Raw genomic sequence first — 18,105 nt, 5'->3', positions numbered from 1 at the left:
AATCCCAGTTTGAAGCTGTGAAAAAAGCCACCCTGCTCTGTGTCAGAGTTCAGACTTCTAACTCCATTTGCTTCCCTCAGAGCAGAGGGGGTCACATCCTTCAAAATGGCAATCATGCTACAACCTCTTGAAATTGTCATATTTTAAAGAGTCAACAGCATAATAAGCAGTAGACAGGGACAGTTCAATTCTAAAGTTTGTAACAGTAGAGGCACAACTGCAGACCATAACCATGTCAGGAAAGATCAGAAGACAGTGAAAAGATAAGCACAGCTACGCAGGACTCTTTTTAACGACGGGAGAGCCGAAAATGGAAACTGACCGAAGGAAGAAAAGTGGAGCGATTGCTAAAATGAAATTAAATGGTCCAGCACAAGCGTGTGCCTGCCCAAAAGTTAGGAAAGCAAAGGCATAGAATGAATTGCAACTAACAAAATACCTGAAAAGCAAGATACTCTTAGTTTGCTACTCACCTTAGAAGGAGATATCAATAGAGAAGGCAAAGTTGTTTAATATTGATTTCATTTAAAAAAACAATAGAACAGCTACGAATATTGACAGAGACTAAAATGCAAAACCTATGTGAAGAGCATGCCAAAACTACTTGGTCTGTCTAAACAGAGCATTCATTATATATGAGAAGGCAAACCAAGGAATCAAAATGAGAACAGATATTGCAGCAAGTATTTGGAGAAAACTGAAGTCAAATATTAGAAGATATTCTAACAAACTGACTTAGTACTTTCTTCTGGTCAATCAACATCCTCAGTACACAGAGAAAATATACTCTGATTGCAAAATCTGGGGTACATATGTTAGGGATAGGCAATCTGGTGCCCTCCAGTTGTTTTGGCTTGTAAATCTCATAATCTTATCATTGGTGGTTAGTTGGGGCTGATGGGAGATGAAGTTCAAAACAGCTGGAAGGCACCAGATTGTCCTTCACTACCATACCCTGACAATGGCAGCTTCAGATAAAATCAACACCAAGAAAGCTACATATAATGTGTTCTGTTTCTTCAGTCAGGAAAAGGGAATATTACTGTGCATGGGATTGCCCTCCAGATACCAGACTATTGATACAATCCCAAATCATGTTCCTTAAACAAGCATGAATTATGTGAACCAGATTAAACATTCACAAGTGGCTAAAAAGAACTGCACTCAGAGGATAACAATGAATTGATAAAAATGAGAAAAGAGAGAGCAATTGGAGCTCCATACAGTCAATCCTGTGCTTTAGCTTAATTAAAAAATGTCAGTGAAGAATTACTAGAGATGGTAGCCATATTAGGTGTAACAACAATAGCAACAAAAGGGTCTTATAATACCTGAAATAATAGTAAACATAAGCTTTTAGAGACTAGTCTGCCTTGATTCTACATCGGAAGACCACACATCTTATGCTGTTAACTATCTGCTATTATTTTCTACTATTAATGAAAAAGCTGACAGAATAGATATCAGATTTGTGGGTGGTATCAGGCTGGGTTGGATTTCTAACAGAAGATGTAACTCTTTCTAAATGATCTGAATGCATTTGGACTTGGACATTTAATAACGAACATATGCAGAGAAAATGCAACTATTAAAATAAAATGAAGCAGAACCAAGTACTTGTTAGACAGTGGCATTGCCGTGAAAAATATATTCTTTAATAACATTCCAGTATTTGAGTTCCCCTTAAGCCCCAAAGGAACTTATAATTGCTTACCTTGAAAGCACTGAAATAATAAGAAGAGTTCTGTACACTAACATCAGCTGCTTAGGAAGATGCCACAGCTTATATAAGAAGTTCAAAGCAAAAGCTAGACAGAGAAATATTTTGAATCCTTTATGTATCAGTTGAGAGCCAGTTTGGTGTTGTGGTTAAGGCACCAGGCTAGAAACCAGGAGTATGTGAGTTCTAGTCCTGCCTTAGGCACAAATCCAGCTGGGGGACTTTGGGCCAGTCTCTCTCTCTCTCTCAGTCCTAGGAAGGAGGCAAGGGCAAACCACTTCTGAAAAACCTTGCCAAGAAAACTGCAGGGACTAGTCACCAGCAATCAAGGTTGACTTGAAGGCACCAAAAAAAGAGTATCAGTTACTTTGCTTCAGAACAAGAAGACTGCTAGGCTGACTTTGTCTTCAAGATCTGATCCTCTCATTTACTGCCTATGTAGCGGGTGGGGCTAAATGAGCCACAAGCTTCTTTCTAACTGCATTATTCTCACAAATAATGGATTCTGGAGTAATCATTCACTAATTTTAATTTGAGAGTTTGTATGGGAACTGAGAGAATTTCCACACTGACTTATTAAAACTGCAAAGGATCCTGCAGAGTACTTTGAAAAGGAGAAGCAGCATATTAATTTGGGCTCTACAACTGTTGCACAGGGAAATGCAAATCACTCCCCTGGTACACAGAGCATTGCTCCCAGATGGCTTTATTTCAATGGACACACATGAAATTTAACAGAGCTCCAGCACATTCCCAACCTTTCCTTCCTGTTCCTATCTGCAGTTCCATCTCATGCCTATGTTGATCTTCCCCACCACTACAAGTATTATTAGAGACCAAATCTAATTTTGCAATTTTCTGTTCATGTTTTCAAATTGCTCCTGAGCCCTCTGGCATGTTCAGCTATGAAGTATGCTTGCATCTTCACATAACTCACCATCATCTGTTGATTTCATTAGTATGCAAATGCTGATCAATAATGATATTAAACAAAAGCAATCCTAACCCTGTCCTTTCCTCCTTGTTACTCCCCTGGCTGTTTTTGTTACTCTTTGCTGGGATCCAGAATGGGAAGAGAAATTTAGTGGTTGCAGTGGGTTTGGGCTTTGTATGATGCATGGAGAAACCTCCTTTTTCCATCTTCATTATCATAAGCTTGGAGATTCCTCTCCAGACTCACCTATGCCCAGAGAAAAGCATTTCAGCTTTGTATTATCTCTCCTAAAGAAAAGCAACACAAGGCAGCCAAAGCACTGAACAAATTCATCTTACACTGTTCAGGGGAAGGAAAAGCCTTGAGAAAAATAACTGGACTGAGGCCCCACAGGCCAAGTGAGCCAGTTTAGCTAACCAGAATAGATTGGTGAACCAGAGATTCCATGGTTTTTAAAGAAAAAAAATTAGAATATTCCATGAGCGTCCATTAAAAGCACTTATTCACTTGTTCATCCTGAACAAGGCAGTGGTTCAGAGTTTCCATTGCATCCTTAGGGTAAGGTTTAAGCAGTGAACCCATGACACTTCAGCTCAAATCTCTAACTATCTGAAAGCACTGTGCTACATACTCCAAATAAATAATAAACAGCTCAAATTCTTCACAAACGAAAGCTTCTACTTTGAGTAACTGATTCACACAAACCTTAAATAAATTAAATAAATCTATACAAAATAGATTAACTTAAACTAGTTATGCTTTTTGTTTTTTTTGTTGAAGAAATCATAACTGCTCTTCAGCAGGGAAGATGAGAAGGGAACAGATTTAGAAACTTATGTAAGATACATGAGCCAAGGCTTTAGCATCATCTAGAGAGATTTTTGAGAAGGCTAGAAAATATTTCTTCCTTCTTCTACACCACCCTTTCTCATGCCAACTATTTTCCCAATCATTTGCCTAATATTTTTTGCCAGTCCAGACAAATGCAGGATTCTGTGACACAAGAGAAGTTAAACAATATTTTTCTAACAACTTTAGTGTCATGTATTTATTAATTTCACTATGCTTCCATAAAAAAACTTTAAAGTTTAACACTTTCAAAAGTCAAAGTGTTGTACAAAATGCCTTGGAGCAATCCAAAACTTTTTGAGATTATGGAATATACAAGAAGATAGCTTTGGAAATGCATACTTTTCCCTTAGCATCATGCTTCCATTAGTATAAATGAGCCTTTCTCAAACTGATGCTTTCTAAATGTGTTGCACTAAAACTTCTCAGAATTTCCAGCACTGGCCATCTTACCTAGATATGTTGAAAGCTGTAGTTGAATATGCATGACAGGCACTAGGTTGTAGAAGACTGATGTAGATCCAACCAACAACACAAAAGCTACTCTTCATAATCAAAGGGATTTAGTCCAGATCTATTGCTTCTACCTGGTAATTGTAAGAAAAGGTGTGCATCCCAGAGTCCAAGACAAAAGTACATAATTTATTGCCCAAGGAAAAAGCTTTGTCTTATTGGTATTTCCCACTTTCTTTAAATAAGGGCTACATGCGTTCCAGCAGTATTATACAAAAATGTATAGCCTCAAACAAAAGTCTAAAAAAGGCAAGTATTGATGGAGACATAGCTTTATACAGATGACATTACACCAAGGTACCATACATTTGTGTATGATATGAGATACATTTATATCCATATAAATGTATCTCACATCATACACAAATGTAAAATGTGTACTAGCCGAGGTGGAAAAAATTCATTTTCTCCATGGAAAAATACTAGCATTTACAGTAAGTACTGGGGGAAAAATGCAGTATTTTAAAAAAAACCCAGCAAAAACAAGTAAATCTCTTGCAGTAGGAGAAGTAAGTGAGCATTAATTGCAAAAAGGTGATGGCTTCAATGGAACCAGTGTATGATTTGCCCTGCCAAAAAATTATCAGTGCAGAGAGCTAAATTCAATTCGTCCTCATGGGCTACACACACACACATGCAGTTTTTATTAACCGTGATTTTTAATAATATTTTTATTTAACAGAATCCGAAAATGAAAGATACTGTTTAATTACGTCTCAGATACACTCGTGGGAAGCTTTTGTTTCCAAAGGAAGCAAACTCCTTAATTCAGAAGTACTCTGTATTACTTCAAGAATGCTCTTGAGACACTTGCACTGAATGCAAAGGGAAAGAAATCAATAAAGGCATTGGGGCTTCTCTAATCTGACCTAAACTTTTAATAATGCTCATCCATTTATGAGAATATCAGCTACACAAAGGACTGTTCAACCAACTACCTTTTTTAATAAGACCACCAGTCCAAAAATAATCTTAATCAATTAAATACCACTAAGACTACTACATTGGGTTATTTCTAATGTGAAACTTACAAGGAAAGCTAACAACTATATTCAATTTGACCTGCACATTATATAGCTTTGCTGCTAGTAAGAATTCTGGATACAGCCTTCTCATTTTCTCTGGGTTACACTTTTAAATATCACCATATGAACTATGTTGCTTTCTCTATAAAAGGATTACAACTAAATTAATACAAACATAAACTTTATCCAAGGAAACAGAAAGAAATTAGTTATTAAACCGTTCTATATTTAATGCAAGCACTAATCCTTTATCATTATTATGGAATATCTGTGTAACTTGTTCAATGACCATGTGAATGCCTATCTGTGCCTGACAATTGGAAGGCTGCTATTATTGTTTCTCTCTTTAAAAAAAAGGGGGGGGGGAACAGTATCAAGAGCAAAGGCAAAAACTACTGAATCAGAATTCTGTCAAACACCTTCCCAGGCATTACTTAACAAGTTAGTTTTTACATTGGTTCTTACTACTTTTACCTTTGTTATATGCTATATGAGAGGGAACAAGAAGTGACAGTTAGCAAAATTTGGGAAGTGCAGTATCATTTTATCCCAGGCAGGGAGTGTGCAGACCTGTGAATGTAAAAAGGAAAATCTGCTGCACTTTTGTTGATTTACAGAAAGCATACAATAAAGGGAATAGGTTTAAATTACGGAATATTTTGCACAAGTATGAAGTTTGACTGTTGAATATGATAAGTGCAGTATATGACAGATGTAAGCATGTATGTGAATAAATGGAGTGCTTAGCAAATGATTCAGCACTGGAATAAATGCTGAAGTAAAACAAGGATCTGTGGTGCCCCCTTGGTTGTTTATGGAAAATGTATAAGGAATGCTCGTAACGATGGTAAAAACATGTTGGTTAGGAATGTAAATGTACATACACTAATGTTTGTTGCTGGCTGAGAAGTCTCACGTTATAAATACTGTATAATGCAAGAGCTTTTTTTTTTTGTCCCTTCAAGTGGGTGTTGACTCCTGGTGACTGCCTGGACAAGTCCCTGCAGTTTTCTCGGCAATATTTTAGAAGTGGTTTGCCCTTGCCTCCTTTCTAGGGCTGAGAGAGAATGACTGGCCCAAGGTCTCCCAGCTGGCTTCATGCCTGAGGCAGGACTAGAACTCACAGCCTCCTGGTTTCTAGCCTGATACCTTAAGCACTATACCAATCTGGCTCATCCATGCAAGAGTATGGATCTGAAAAAAAAATTAATAAATCAGAGATCAAGGTTATTGTGTTTGACAGGAAAAGTGGAGTAATTGCAAGTTATGTATAAAGGACAAAAAGAAAAAAGAAAAGACCTGTCAAGTTACTGCAGCTAATAACATAAACTGTCCATTTGTGAGCACGATGATAAAAGTTGCTGGAAAAAAAAAGGCTATACTGATTTGTCACAACACACACATATACACACATATGCTACGGCAACATAGCACCATTTGTTTAATAAGGAAATTAATAAGATTAGGCAAGCAGTAGAGTTTATATTATGAGCCTTGATCACATTAAGGCATTTCATATATTTCACTACGTGCCTTCATTAGCAAAATGATATAGGCTGCATGTTACAATTACAGGGCTCACAACTGTAATCCTGCTAACAGCTTATTGCCAAAAGCAAAGTAGGAAATACAGAACTATTAAATCTTAAGGGATCAAGGTTCTACATAGAGGACAGCATATATAATTTTCAAATATTTAGTGGAAAAGTTTTTAGGTTCATATGTGAAATTCAGGTTCCCACCTTCATCTTTCCTATCCCACTGTTAGTGATAAACAGATAGATCTTCTCTACATTTTTATACCCCCCACACTTTCCTTCACAATACTTAATTTTCATTCAAGTGAGTATGTATTTTTTTCTCATCTATATTCTGCACCCTTCCTTCAATTTCAGATGGATTTCAACTAGTTTAATTCCTTGAATGTTAATATACCGATTAACTAGTAATCAAGAGCTTTACTTCCCAATCATAAAAAATACTGAAAAGCAATACAAAAATTCATCTGAGATCAATGTAATCAAATATACAAAAGAAAATTTGTAGTTGGATTATTGTTCCATTAAAAGAAATGCATAGTTCTAGCAACATACAGTATAATTTAAAAATATGCTGTAGGGTGGATATACGCAAAAGGTAATATACTAATAGATGTTTCTATGCTGCCTTTCTTCAGCAAAGGATCGTTACCTTTTCGTGGTGCTGGAGCTTGAGCACCTCAATGATGCCATGAGCTAAACCGTGAAGGGCCACCCAAGACAGGAAGGTCATGACAGAGAGGTCAGACTAAATGCGATCCCTGGGGAAGGTAATGGCAACCCACCCCAGTATTCTTGCCGTGAAAACTAAATGGATCAGTACAACCAGAGATATGTCGGTATACCATCAGAAGGTGAGACCCCCAGGTCGGAAGATGGTCAAAATGCTACTGGGGAGGAACAGAGGATGAGTTCAACTAGCCCCAGACGTGACGATGCAGCTAGCTCAAAGCCGAAAGAACGGCTAGTGGCCGACGGTGCTAGTGGTGAACGGCGAATCCGATGTTCTAAGGATCAACACACCATTGGAACCTGGAATGTAAGATCTATGAGCCAGGGAAATTTGGATGTGGTTATTGGTGAGATGTCAAGATTAAAGATAGATATTTTGGGCATCAGTGAACTGAAATGGACTGGAATGGGCCACTTCACATCAAATGACCACCACATCTACTACTGTGGACAAGAGGACCACAGAAGAAATGGAGTAGCCTTCATAATTAATAGTCAAGTGGCTAAAGCAGTGCTTGGATACAATCCAAAAAACGATAGAATGATCTCAATTCGAATTCAGGGCAAGCCATCTAACATCACAGTGATCCAAATATACGCCCCAACCACAGATGCTGAAGAAGCTGAAGTAGAGCAGTTCTATGAGGATCAGCAGCACCTACTGGACAACACACCTAAAAGAGATGTTATTTTCATCACGGGAGACTGGAATGCTAAGGTGGGCAGTCAAATGACACCTGGAATTACAGGTAAGCATGGCCTGGGAGAACAAAACGAAGCAGGACATAGGCTGATAGAACTTCGCCAAGACAACTCACTCTGCATAACAAACACTCTCTTCCAACAACCTAAGAGATGGCTTTATACATGGACTTCACCAGATGGACAACACCAAAATCAGATTGACTACATCCTTTGCAGCCAAAGGTGGCGGACATCTATACAGTCGGTAAAAAAAAGACCTGGAGCTAACTGTAGTTCAGATCACGAATTTCTTCTTGCACAATTTAGGATCAGACTGAAGAGATTAGGGAAGACCCACAGATCAGCTAGATATGAGCGCACTAATATTCCTAAGGAATATGCAGTGGAGGTGAAGAATAGATTTAAGGGACTGGACTTAGTAGATAGGGTCCCGGAAGAACTCTGGACAGAAGTTTGCAACATTATTCAGGGGGCGGCAACAAAATACATCCCAAAGAAAGAGAAAACCAAGAAGGCAAAATGGCTGTCTGCTGAGGCACTAGAAGTAGCCCAAGAAAGAAGGAAAGCAAAAGGCAACAGTGATAGGGGGAGATATGCCCAATTAAATGCAAAATTCCAGAGGTTAGCCAGAAGAGATAAGGAATTATTTTTAAACAAGCAATGCGCAGAAGTGGAAGAAGACAATAGAATAGGAAGGACAAGAGAAAATTAGAAACATCGGAGGTAAATTCCAGGCCAAAATGGGCATGATCAAAAACAAAGATGGCAAGGACCTAACAGAATAAGAAGAGATCAAGAAAAGCTGGCAAGAATATACAGAAGACCTGTATAGGAAGGATAACAATATCGGGGATAGCTCTGACGGTGTGGTCAGTGAGCTAGAGCCAGACATCCTGAAGAGTGAGGTTGAATGGGCCTTAAGAAGCATTGCTAATAACAAGGCAGCAGGAGATGATGGCATCCCAGCTGAACTGTTCAAAATCTTGCAAGGTGATGCTGTCAAGGTAATGCATGCTATATGCCAGCAAATTTGGAAAACACAGGAATGGCCATCAAATTGGAAAAAATCAACTTATAACCCCATACCAAAAAAGGGAAACACGAAAGAATGTTCAAACTATCGAACAGTGGCACTCATTTCACATGCCAGTAAGGTAATGCTCAAGATCCTGCAAGGTAGACTTCAGCAATTCATGGAGCGAGAATTGCCAGATGTACAAGCTGGGTTTAGAAAAGGCAGAGGAACTAGGGACCAAATTGCCAATATCCGCTGGATAATGGAAAAAGCCAGGGAGTTTCAGAAAAACATCTATTTCTGTTTTATTGACTATTCTAAAGCCTTTGACTGTGTGGACCATAACAAATTGTGGCAAGTTCTTAGTGGTATGGGGATACCAAGTCATCTTGTATGCCTCCTGAAGAATCTGTATAACAACCAAGTAGCAACAGTAAGAACAGACCATGGAACAACGGACTGGTTTAATATTGGGAAAGGAGTACGGCAGGGCTGTATACTCTCACCCTACCTATTCAACTTGTATGCAGAACACATCATGCGACATGCTGGGCTTGAGGAGTCCAAGGCTGGAGTTAAAATCGCTGGAAGAAACATTAACAATCTCAGATATGTAGATGATACCACTTTGATGGCTGAAAGCGAAGAGGAACTGAGGAGCCTTATGATGAAGGTGAAAGAAGGAAGTGCAAAAGCTGGCTTGCAGCTAAACCTCAAAAAAACCAAGATTATGGCAACCAGCTTGATTGATAACTGGCAAATAGAGGGAGAAAATGTAGAAGCAGTGAAAGACTTTGTATTTCTAGGTGCGAAGATTACTGCAGATGCTGACTGCAGTCAGGAAATCAGAAGACGCTAATCCTTGGGAGAAGAGCAATGACAAATCTCGATAAAATAGTTAAGAGCAGAGACATCACACTGACAACAAAGGTCCGCATAGTTAAAGCAATGGTGTTCCCCGTAGTAACATATGGCTGCGAGAGCTGGACCATAAGGAAGGCTGAGCGAAGGAAGATCGATGCTTTTGAACTGTGGTGTTGGAGGAAAATTCTGAGAGTGCCTTGGACTGCACGAAGATCAAACCAGTCCATCCTCCAGGAAATCAAGCCAGACTGCTCACTTGAGGGAATGATATTAAAGGCAAAACTGAAATACTTTGGTCACATAATGAGAAAACAGGACCCCCTGGAGATGCTGATGCTAGGAAGAGTGGAGGGCAAAAGGAAGAGGGGCCGACCAAGGGCAAGATGGATGGATGATATTCTAGAGGTGACGGACTCATCCCTGGGGGAGCTGGGGGTGTTGACGACCGACAGGAAGCTCTGGCGTGGGCTGGTCCATGAAGTCACGAAGAGTCAGAAGCGACTAAACGATTAAACAACAACAAATGCTGCCTTTATAAGACAGGAAGCCTATTCTATACTAGTCAAGACTTTGGATAGAATACACTTGGGAGAGAAATGAAAAGAACGATATGAAAAGTAAAATGTATTAAAAAAGGCTTGGATTCATATCCAGTTGGGAGATTATTTCCACCTTCTAAAAAATTAGCATTTTTTATATGCTCAAACACAAAAATAAACACATAACGGACTGGAAGTTTGAACATCATCTTCAAAACTGAGAAAACTTAAAAGCTTTGTAACAGAAGATATGAAGTATTCAATATCTGGATACTTTTTCACTTTTTAGGTATGATAATAATGTTTATTCTTAAGGGCTAAGGTTACATTTGGTTAAGATCAAATTGAAATGGCTTGAATTTAAATTTAGGGACAAGTTGATTACTAACAGATCCACTGTAAAACTAAGGAACAATCAATAACAATGAAGTGTTATGCTTCCTTTATATATGGTAACTTTTATGTTTATATACACACCCATGTAAAATGCAATTGGTAGGTCTCAAATAATCATCAAATTCCAGACAACGTTGTTGTCAGTTCCAGAATAATTATTTTTCCTAATTCAAAATATCTGATTTAATAAGGGCTTTTCTTTTTCTTCATAGTTTGATATCATTAAAACATATTTTCCCTCCAACTGAAACCTCAGGCTGCCTCACTTCTTTAACAGAATTCATTGTCACACAAAATTAGTAATTATACTTACAGCCACTTCCTCCCCGCCCCCTACTCTCTCTCTCAGTCCATTTGGTAGATAAAATCTGAGAACTCTGGGGAGACCAGTGAGCAGGCCAGCCAGTGGGATATACCACTGAGGGAGCCGGTTCCTTTACTGCTGAGTCATTACTGCAATAAGGAGCACGTGCAAATTTGTGGTGGCTGAAAGGATGGGGGTAGGAAAATGGAGGAGCAGGCCTGCACTGGGGAGAGCAGGTGGTGCACTCTACTTACTCTGTAAAATCATCTGGGATCAAATACCTGGCAGGTTTTGTTTCTGCCAAACCACAGTTAATCAGAAACAATTCAGCAGAACTTCTAAAACGCACTAATTTGTTTTGAATTTGAAGCATACCCTTAGTTTTTTCTAACATTTAATTGAAATCGTCCTTCCTGTAACTTAAGATTCATTTGTCATGCCCTATATTATGGAATGAAAAAGAACAGCTTCTTCTAGGTGACATCCTTTCAGATATTTGAAGAGCATTCTATCACCCCTCAATCTTCTCTTCTCTTCTCCCAGATAAACATACCCAGTTCTTTCAATCCCACTTCTACTCTTCCATTAAAGGATGCCTTTAAGAATCTTTAAAGATTATCTTACCACATTTGTTCTCCATGTTAGGGATATCAATGAAGAAATTCCATATATATACATTGTATGTGTGTGTGTGTGTGTGTGACTGCAAATGTATGAATACAGAATGCCTACGTGTGTATGTGTATCTATGTTTGCTTTTATTTTCTTAGCATTTTATTCTATGTTGCTTTTATTTCTATGTTGTATTTTCAATGTTTTTGTTGATCATTATACTGTATGTTTAAAAAAAAATTTTTTAAGACATGCATTGGAAGAAAACACAGCCCATATATTACTTGCCCGCTGAATTACTGAATTTCAGAGAGCAGGAAGAACATTATCTATGCAGTATACACAGTTCAACTCAAGATATCTCTTCCTCAAAAAAGACTTCTAATTTTCAGAGATGTTTAATACAACCCTAATTTAGCAGAAAACGTTCAAACTCAACTCAAAAATACAGAAGTAACAGTACAATTCGTCCTCTACAGTCCTATGGATTCAAGAAGAAAGGTCACAGTGCAATCTTATGTAACTTGAATATGGAAAGCTAACCTATTAAGTGCATTCTTCATTCTCCATTAAGTTAGCTATGTTGCAAAGTGGCAAACAAAAGCAAGGACTCTCTTTTCTTGTGCCTCTTAACCTGTAATGAGAGGGTCCATTTGACAATGGGATTTGAGGAATAGATGCCTTTCAGTATATCCTGAAGCATTACCATATAGATGAGCACCTGCTTAGTGGGATTTGGGATCTAGCTCAGTTCCTTTGCTGAAATATTTCTACAGTAAGAATGTATTGAATGAATATTAAAAGATTATTTTTACATTTGTTGGTCTGTTGTTTTTGATACTGTTGTACTAGATTTGACTTTCTGAGCTTTTGTTTTCTTAATGACAAAGAGAATATAAAGTGAAAGTGAAATGAAGCCTAGACTAAAACATGTTTTCTTTCAATATGCTAACTTTACACAACTAGAACTGTTTTTCAATAACACACCATGAACATGCAATCTCTGTGTGTAATCAGAAGTGGTAAAATCCAGTAACAACTTTATCACCTATTTTTACACATTTCAAACAGCCCTGAAACTGCAAGAAGCTACTGTGACGTACATAGGCACACATACATATCTCCCTCATCTTTTAGAACATCTGTTTTAGAAGCTTAAAACAACATAGAAAGTTATACAAGTTAAAAATAGATCTAATATGCAACTGACCTACCGTGCTTTCACTAACAAGTTATAGAGGATTTCCAGAAGTAAATGCTGGGAGATTCCTATTCCGCTCTGTGTAATCTGTGTTCTGGGATCCTCTTATGCCCATGTTTTGTACCCTTTATGAAATCATTGGGAGGATTTGAAGGAAGATGTTATCAGTATCTCACTGGGGAAGGCTGTAACTTCCTCAGTGGTAAAACATATGCTTTGCATTTAGACAGTCCCAGAATCAGTCTCAGGTGTCTCCCCCCACCACCAAACAAATCACCTTCCTGAAATCCAGGCAGAGTCTAAAATTTTGAATTATAATGGTGCTTAAAAGTTTGTGAACCCTTTTGAATTTTCAATATTACTGCATAAATATGACCTAATTCATGATCAGTCTTCTGCACAACTCCTAAAACTAGATAAAAACCCAATTAAACAAATGAGTCAAAAACATTATACTTGTTCATTGATTTATTGAGGAAAATAATCCAAAGCTACATATTTGTGGGTGGTGAAAGTATGTGAACCTCTAGGATTATCAGTTCATTTGAAGGGGAAATTAAAAGTTAGGTGCTTCAATCAATGGGATAATAATCAGGTGAGAGTGTGAGAGGCCCTACCTTATTTAAAGAACAGAATTCTGGGTATTCACTATCAAAGTCTGATCTTCACAACACAGGTAGGTGGAAGTGTGTCATAGCTGCAACAAAGGAGATTTCTGAGGACCTTGGAAAAGCAGTTGTTGGTGCTCACCAGGCTGGAAAAGGTCACAGAACTATTCCCAAAGAGTTTGGACCCCACCAGTCCACTGTCAGGCAGATCCTGTACAAATGGAGGCAATTCAGCACCACTGTCACCCTCCCCAGGAGTGGTTGACCAGCCAAGAACACACCAAGAGCAAGGCGTGTAGTACTCCAGGAGGTCTCAAAGAACCCCCCCAGGGTAACGTCTGAGGAACTGAAGGCCTCTTTTGCATTGGCGAGTGTCAGTGTTCATGAGACCGCCATCAGGAGAACACTGAACAACAGTGGTGTGCATGGCAGGGTTGCAAGGAGAAAACTACAACTCTCCAAAAAAAACCACTGCTGCCCACCTACAGTTTGTGAAAGCCATGTGGATAAACTAGAAGGCTACTGGAAGAATGCTCTATGGACAGATGAAAACCAAACAGAACTTTTTGGCCTGAAGAAAAAGTGTTATGTTTGGTGAAAGGCAAACACTGCATTCCAGCATAAGGACCTTACTCCATCTGTGTAACATGGTGGTGGCAGTATTATGGTTTGGGCCTGCTTTGCCGCCTCTGGACCAGGACAGCTTGCCATCATTGAGGGGACTATGAATTCTGAATTGTACCAGCAAATTCTACAGGAAAATGTCAGGGATCTCTCCATGAACTGAAGCTCAAGAGAAAGTGGGTCAGGCATCAAGACAAGACCCAAAACATACAAGTTGTACCACCAAAGAATGGTTAAAGAAGAAGAAAGGTAATGTTTTGGAATGGCCAAGTCAGATTCCTGACCTTAATCCTATAGAAATGTTGAAGAACCACCTGTAATGGCCAGTTCATGCAGAGAAGCCCACCAACATTCCTGAGTTGAAGCTGTTCTGTAAGGAGGAATTGGCTAAAATTCCTCCAAGCCAATATGCAGGACTGATCAACAGTTATCAGAAACATTTAGTTGCAGTTATTGCTGCCCAAGAGGACCACACCAGTTACTGAAAACAAAAGTTCACATACTTTTGCTAGACACAAATAGGTAGCTTTGGATAATTTTATTTATTTATTTTTCAAATTTCTATTACCACCCATCTCTCCCAAAAGGGGGACTCTGGGCAGTTTACAATAAAATCAAAAATTAAAAGCATATAAATTACAATATAACAAACCAATAAAGATAAAATAGAATAAATTAGAAAATCCAAGAGGTGAGGATATTATCGTTGGGGAGAGATCTATGGTACTAGCCACCCCCAAGAACTGGTGCCCCTCCCACCCCAGGTGAGGCAGCAGAACCAGGTTTTCAATTCTTCCCGAAGGCTGGGAGCAGAGGGGCCTGCCTCACCTCCGGGGGCAGACTGTTCCAGAAGGCGGGTGCCACCGCAGAGAAGGCCTGCCTCCTGGACCCCACCAGGTGGAATTCCTTTACCGGCGGTGTTCATAGCATGCCCTCTCTGCATGACTGGGTGGGACAGGTCGATGTTAAGGGGATGAGACAATCCCTCAAGTAACCTGGTCCCATGCCATGTAGGGCTTTAAAGGTCATAACCAACACCTTGAATTGGACCCGGAAGCAAACTGGTACCCAGTGCAGCTTGCACAGCAGTGGTGTCGCATGTGCCGATCTTGGGGCACCAATAACTGCTCGCGCGGCCACGTTCTGGCCCAGGTGAAGCTTCCGGATACTCTTCAAGGGTAGCCCCATGTACAGCGCATTGCAATAGTCTATGTGGGAGATGACCAGGGCATGAGTGACTGTTCGGAGGGCCTCTTGATCCAGGAAAGGGCGTAACTGGCACACAACATGGAGTTGCGCAAAGGCCCTTCTGGCCACAACTGCCACCTGCTCATCGAGCAGGAGTCGTGAGTCCAGAAGGACCCCCAAGTTACGCACCAGGTCTGAATGGGGCAGTGCAATCTCATCCAGAACTAAAGATGATAACTTCCCAGATACAGAGGAGCCGTCAACCCACAGCCACTCCGTCTTACCAGGGTTCAGTTGAAGCCTGTTGTTCCCCATCCAGACCCCCACAGCCCCCAGGCACTGAGAGAGGGCAGCCACCGCATCACTTAACCTCACCCAGGATGGAGATATATAACTGATATATATATAATTTTCCTCAATAAATCAATGAACAAGTATAATGTTTTTGATTCATTTGTTTAATTGGGTTTATCTAGTTTTAGGGCTTGTTTTAAGTCATATTTATGCAGAAACACTGAAAATTCAAGAGGGTTCACAAACTTTTAAGCATCAGTGTAACTGTCAATAGCATCTCCGATTAAAAAATACTCTGTCCTAACAGCCAGGAACCACGCTGAGACAAGGAATAGGTCTCTAGTGTTTATTACTGCTACATTAGACAGAAAATCCTAACAAACTGAAGAAGCGTGGGAAAAACCCAGACAGATAAACCCCAAAAGTCAAGGCGGGTCTGATCTGTGTCTCTTTGAATGGCTGCTTAACTCCTCAGTACTACACATGTGTTTCCCCCCCTGGATAGAGGCCCCCTCCTGCTCACCATCAGTACTCATGACATACTCAATGAACAAGAACATATTTGACAAGATGAACCAGCAGTCTGTATTAGTGTAAAGACATTTTGTACGTACTTAGAAAAGAAATAGACTTTTGCTTCAGTTATGACAATTTCACAGATTCAGTTACAAGGCTAGCATAACATACAATTTGGTGTTTCTCATTTTGATTTTTTAAAGAAAAATTAAGAGGACTTAGGAGAAATTTTAAAAAATGGAAGGCAAGTAGGACAGCCTATTAGTCCAAAATGGCTTAACTACACAGGGACACTGAATGCAATATTGACAGAGAAAATGACTAACTTCAGGATCAAGAATGCAACCATCATATTTGTATACGTATATTTCTATATGTATATTTTATAATTATTCCTTTTAACCGATATTTAATTTTTTACTGTTTTAAATTCCCTTGTAAACCTCCCAGAGTCATTGTTTGAGATGGGCAGTGAAAAAAATGTTTTATTTTTAAAATATATTTAAATATATCATAATGCTCAATAGAATTCCCCAGCATTGCCTGAATCACATTTATTCAATACAGTACTGCACGTTTTCTTTCTCTTCAAGTTTTCTGTCACATTATCATAATTCCTTGATTATCTGATCTTATTGTATCAACCAGTGTGACACAATGGACAGATACTGGGCTTCAACATGGAACATTTTAGTTCATAATTATCATCTATTATGAATGACTTCACTGGATGGCTTTGGGCTCAATGGAGAAAGGTGAAATACAAATGCAGCAAATAAAAGACTCTAGCTTATTAACTACGCACAAGTCTGATAGGAAACTATCTTTTTTGATCAATGGCAGTAAAAACTGATGAAGATACTAATTACATACACTAGTCTGTCTCAAGTCACTTTTGTTATCCACTTGTACTGTTCAGAAGCAAAGGACAATGATCAGACAACTAGGCAGAAACACTTCTCCTGATTAGCCTTAGCAGATGCTGAAACAAAGCCCTGTGCAAAAAAAAGGTTTTAAAAAGTTGCAAGACAGCATAAATGACATTGACAATAAAGCATGACAAAAAATGCAATCTGCCAGAGATCAACCAAAATGACACACAGGAGATTTTCCAGCTGCAACTGCTCCAAAACACCCAGATTCAAAAACAGTACTGGAGGCTGATGAAAGGCTGCTGAAAAAAACAACAGTTCAATTAATCTCTGATATCTGAGTCTCCCTTTATAAATCGGTGAATCATAAGGAACCTCATCCAAATGCTGCCAGATGAATTGAGAATGAACTCCTTTCTAAAAGTGTACAGTACTTTCATCCAGACCTTTGCATCGTTTTATTATAAGGCAACGAGATTACAATTCAGAACTTGAATTCTTCACGGCATGCCTAGCAAAGCTGAGTAAGAGTTTTAAGAGTCAGACATATTTCTTACAATTCCCAGGAAATAATTTTTTTTCAAGAAACAAAATGAAAAGGAAAAATTACAGCCTCATATCTACAAAGAGGGCAAAGACAATAAATCCATTCACTAAACATGTTGAGAAAAGTTTTCACTTAAACAGAACCAAATTGGCTCTTTCCTTGTGCATATATTTTTCTGCAATGAGTAATTATGCCACCAGAATGTATTGTTTTGCTGTCTGAAGATACAGTCTAGCCAAAGTACCTAACATTTATAGATTTACTGTATTTGAAGAGCAGTTCGGTTTTCTTTGCTTTCAAATGTATACACAATAATATAAATAACCATAACCAGCTGTAGGTCTGTTCTTTTAAGTACAGCAGACTCTCCTGAAACCTTTTTCCCTCCTTGCAAATTTCAGCATGAAAAAAACACACAAAAAATCCAAAATTACCTTAGCATATTTATCTGGTTGAAAGTTCAGCACAAAGGAATAATTGCCACTGTATCATATAGTTCTTTAAAAGAG

At 38.9% G+C, this 18,105-nt stretch overlaps 1 protein-coding gene across 3 annotated transcripts in view; it reads right to left on the bottom strand.

The window, feature by feature from the left end:
* UIMC1 (ubiquitin interaction motif containing 1) overlaps positions 1-18,105 on the bottom strand; it is a 75,287-nt gene that overhangs the window by 44,190 nt on the left and 12,992 nt on the right. The window lies entirely within an intron of this gene.

Source organism: Candoia aspera, chromosome 2 (genome assembly GCF_035149785.1).
Source record: "Candoia aspera isolate rCanAsp1 chromosome 2, rCanAsp1.hap2, whole genome shotgun sequence".
Classification (NCBI taxonomy): Eukaryota; Metazoa; Chordata; class Lepidosauria; order Squamata; family Boidae; genus Candoia; species Candoia aspera.
This window is presented reverse-complemented; position numbering and strand designations above follow the sequence as displayed.